Source organism: Carex rostrata, chromosome 10, assembly GCF_964058835.1.
Source record: "Carex rostrata chromosome 10, lpCarRost1.2, whole genome shotgun sequence".
Classification (NCBI taxonomy): Eukaryota; Viridiplantae; Streptophyta; class Magnoliopsida; order Poales; family Cyperaceae; genus Carex; species Carex rostrata.
In genome coordinates this window covers 275,001-280,000 of record NC_135927.1, presented here as the reverse complement: position 1 = coordinate 280,000, position 5,000 = coordinate 275,001, and positions in this window count along the sequence as shown.

Sequence of the window (5,000 nt, the reverse complement as noted above, 5' to 3'; positions counted from 1 at the left end):
ATTGAAACTCCAGTTTTTCCGGCTTGTAAAAATTCCCACTTTTTTCGGATTGGACGGTTCCTACCCGGTGTGGACCATTTCTCAAACTTCCGGATTGTACGCGATCCAAATTATGGAAGTAGGCAAAAATTCAAATTTATTAAAAATATGAAATATGAAATTTGGAGTTTGGAAAAAAAAAAATTGGGTTGTACAATTTCGGATCTTATGCAAGTGGGTTGGACAATTTTTGGTCCAAATGAATTACAACCGTCCAAAGAGCCATTGAAACTCCAGTTTTTCCGGCTTGTAAAAATTCCCACTTTTTTCGGATTGGACGGTTCCTACCCGGTGTGGACCATTTCTCAAACTTCCGGATTGTACGCGATCCAAATTATGGATGTAGGCAAAAATTCAAATTTATTAAAAATATGAAATATGAAATTTGGAGTTTGGAAAAAAAAAAATTGGGTTGTACAATTTCGGATCTTATGCAAGTGGGTTGGACAATTTTTGGTCCAAATGAATTACAACCGTCCAAAGAGCCATTGAAACGCCAGTTTTTCCGGCTTGTAAAAATTCCCACTTTTTTCGGATTGGATGGTTCACACCCGGTGTGGACCATTTCTCAAACTTCCGGATTGTACGCGATCCAAATTATGGATATTGTAATACTTTTTTGATATTTTGAAAAAGTTCAAATTTATAAAAAATATAAAATATGAAATCTGCAGTTTGGAAAAAAATTGGAAGTTTGAAACCTGAAGTTCAACAAAAAAAACGGCGCAAAAATCAGCCAAGCGGGGGCAACTAAGCGGATGCGGCCAGCCGTCAGTGAAAAATGGCCCCAAAACTAAGCGCATGCGGCCAAGCGTCGGTGCAAAATGGCCCGAAAACAGTCCCGTCGGTGCCCCCGTCGGGCTAAAATGACCCGAAAACAGTTCAGCTGGGGAAAATTAAGCGGATCCGGCCAAGAGTCGGTGGAAATTGGCCCGAAAACAGCCCAGCGGCAAGCGGAAGCGGCTAACGTTGGGGAAAAGTGACCCGAAAACAGTTAAGCGGGGGAAAACTAAGCGGATGCGGCCACGCGTTGGGGAAAACAAAGCGGATCCGGCCCAGAGTCGGTGGAAATTGGCCCGAAAACAGTCCAGCGGCAAGCGGAAGCGGCTAACGTTGGGCAAAAGTGACCCGAAAACAGTTCAGCGGGGGAAAACTAAGCGGATGCGGCCACGCGTTGGGGAAAACTAAGCGGATACGGCCAAGTGTTGGGGAAAAATGGCCCGAAAACAGCCCAGCGGCAAGCGGAAGCGGCTAACGTTGGGGAAAAGTGACCCGAAAACAGTTAAGCGGGGGAAAACTAAGCGGATGCGGCCAAGTGTCGGTGGAAATTGGCCCGAAAACAGCCCAGCGGCAAGCGGAAGCGGCTAACGTTGGGCAAAAGTGACCCGAAAACAGTTCAGCGGGGGAAAACTAAGCGGATGCGGCCACGCGTTGGGGAAAACAAAGCGGATACGGCCAAGAGTCGGTGGAAATTGGCCCGAAAACAGTCCAGCGGCAAGCGGAAGCGGCTAACGTTGGGCAAAACTGGCCCGAAAACAGTTCAGCGGGGCAAATTTTTGAAATTTTTTTTGAAATTTTTTTGAATTTTTGAAATTTTTGAAGTTTTTTTGGGTTTTTGGACTTTTTTTGAATTTTTGAATTTTTTGAATTTTTTTGAATTTTTTTGAATTTTTTGAATTTTTTTTGAATTTTTGAAATTTTTTTTTTTTTTTTGAATTTATTTGATTTTATAAATTTTTTGTGATTTTTTGTGATTTTTTTGAATATTTTACATGGGTGATTTTGACTTGGGGGATTTTCAGGGGGTGGTAACCCTGGGCGTGGCTAGAGCCTCAAAATGCATATTCCCCTATAGGGGGGCAAGGTTTTCAAAAATGGGTGCCCCCTCATGTACACGCGCGTGGGTGTACATGGCCCCGTCGGTGCCAGCGTGGGTGGAAAATGGCCCGAAAACAGCCCAGCGGCAAGCGGAAGCGGCTAACGTTGGGCAAAACTGACCCGAAAGAAGTATAGCTTGGAAAATTAAGCGGATGCAGCCAATTGTTGGCGAAAACTAAGCGGATACGGCCAAGTGACGGTGAAAAATGGCCCGAAAACAGTCCAGCGGCAAGCGGAAACGGCTAACGTTGGGCAAAAGTGACCCGAAAACAGTTCAGCTGGGGGAAATTAAGCGGAAGCAGCCAAGCGTTGGGCAAAACCAAGCGGATACGGCCAAGAGTCGGTGGAAAATGGCCCGAAAACAGTCCAGCGGCAAGCGGAAACGGCTAACGTTGGGACAAAGTGACCCGAAAACAGTTCAGCTGGGGAAAATTAAGCGGATGCAGCCAAGCGTTGGGGAAAACTAAGCGGATCCGGCCCAGAGTCGGTGGAAATTGGCCCGAAAACAGTCCAGCGGCAAGCGGAAGCGGCTAACGTTGGGCAAAAGTGACCCGAAAACAGTTCAGCGGGGGAAAACTAAGCGGATGCGGCCACGCGTTGGGGAAAACTAAGCGGATACGGCCAAGTGTTGGGGAAAAATGGCCCGAAAACAGCCCAGCGGCAAGCGGAAGCGGCTAACGTTGGGGAAAAGTGACCCGAAAACAGTTAAGCGGGGGAAAACTAAGCGGATGCGGCCAAGTGTCGGTGGAAATTGGCCCGAAAACACCCCAGCGGCAAGCGGAAGCGGCTAACGTTGGGCAAAAGTGACCCGAAAACAGTTCAGCGGGGGAAAACTAAGCGGATGCGGCCACGCGTTGGGGAAAACTAAGCGGATACGGCCAAGAGTCGGTGGAAATTGGCCCGAAAACAGTCCAGCGGCAACCGGAAACGGCTAACGTTGGGACAAAGTGACCCGAAAACAGTTCAGCTGGGGAAAATTAAGCGGATGCAGCCAAGCGTTGGGGAAAACTAAGCGGATCCGGCCCAGAGTCGGTGGAAATTGGCCCGAAAACAGTCCAGCGGCAAGCGGAAGCGGCTAACGTTGGGCAAAAGTGACCCGAAAACAGTTCAGCGGGGGAAAACTAAGCGGATGCGGCCACGCGTTGGGGAAAACTAAGCGGATACGGCCAAGTGTTGGGGAAAAATGGCCCGAAAACAGCCCAGCGGCAAGCGGAAGCGGCTAACGTTGGGGAAAAGTGACCCGAAAACAGTTAAGCGGGGGAAAACTAAGCGGATGCGGCCAAGTGTCGGTGGAAATTGGCCCGAAAACAGCCCAGCGGCAAGCGGAAGCGGCTAACGTTGGGCAAAAGTGACCCGAAAACAGTTCAGCGGGGGAAAACTAAGCGGATGCGGCCACGCGTTGGGGAAAACTAAGCGGATACGGCCAAGAGTCGGTGGAAATTGGCCCGAAAACAGTCCAGCGGCAAGCGGAAGCGGCTAACGTTGGGCAAAACTGACCCGAAAACAGTTCAGCGGGGCAAATTTTTGAAATTTTTTTGAAATTTTTTTGAATTTTTGAAATTTTTGAAGTTTTTTTGGGTTTTTGGACTTTTTTTGAATTTTTGAATTTTTTGAATTTTTTTGAATTTTTTTGAATTTTTTGAATTTTTTTTGAATTTTTGAAATTTTTTTTTTTTTTTTGAATTTATTTGATTTTATAAATTTTTTGTGATTTTTTTGAATATTTTACATGGGTGATTTTGACTTGGGGGATTTTCAGGGGGTGGTAACCCTGGGCGTGGCTAGAGCCTCAAAATGCATATTCCCCTATAGGGGGGCAAGGTTTTCAAAAATGGGTGCCCCCTCATGTACACGCGCGTGGGTGTACATGGCCCCGTCGGTGCCAGCGTGGGTGGAAAATGGCCCGAAAACAGCCCAGCGGCAAGCGGAAGCGGCTAACGTTGGGCAAAACTGACCCGAAAGCAGTATAGCTTGGAAAATTAAGCGGATGCAGCCAATTGTTGGCGAAAACTAAGCGGATGCGGCCAAGTGTCGGTGAAAAATGGCCCGAAAACAGTCCAGCGGCAAGCGGAAACGGCTAACGTTGGGCAAAAGTGACCCGAAAACAGTTCAGCTGGGGGAAATTAAGCGGAAGCAGCCAAGCGTTGGGCAAAACCAAGCGGATTCGGCCAAGAGTCGGTGGAAAATGGCCCGAAAACAGTCCAGCGGCAACCGGAAACGGCTAACGTTGGGACAAAGTGACCCGAAAACAGTTCAGCTGGGGAAAATTAAGCGGATGCAGCCAAGCGTTGGGGAAAACTAAGCGGATCCGGCCCAGAGTCGGTGGAAATTGGCCCGAAAACAGTCCAGCGGCAAGCGGAAGCGGCTAACGTTGGGCAAAAGTGACCCGAAAACAGTTCAGCGGGGGAAAACTAAGCGGATGCGGCCACGCGTTGGGGAAAACTAAGCGGATACGGCCAAGTGTTGGGGAAAAATGGCCCGAAAACAGCCCAGCGGCAAGCGGAAGCGGCTAACGTTGGGGAAAAGTGACCCGAAAACAGTTAAGCGGGGGAAAACTAAGCGGATGCGGCAACGCGTTGGGGAAAACTAAGCGGATGCGGCCAAGTGTCGGTGGAAATTGGCCCGAAAACAGCCCAGCGGCAACCGGAAGCGGCTAACGTTGGGCAAAAGTGACCCGAAAACAGTTCAGCGGGGGAAAACTAAGCGGATGCGGCCACGCGTTGGGGAAAACTAAGCGGATACGGCCAAGAGTCGGTGGAAATTGGCCCGAAAACAGTCCAGCGGCAAGCGGAAGCGGCTAACGTTGGGCAAAACTGACCCGAAAACAGTTCAGCGGGGGAAAACTAAGCGGATGCGGCCACGCGTTGGGGAAAACTAAGCGGATGCGGCCAAGTGTCGGTGGAAATTGGCCCGAAAACAGCCCAGCGGCAAGCGGAAGCGGCTAACGTTGGGCAAAACTGACCCGAAAACAGTTCAGCGGGGGAAAACTAAGCGGATGCGGCCACGCGTTGGGGAAAACTAAGCGGATACGGCCAAGAGTCGGTGGAAATTGGCCCGAAAACAGTCCAGCGGCAAGCGGAAGC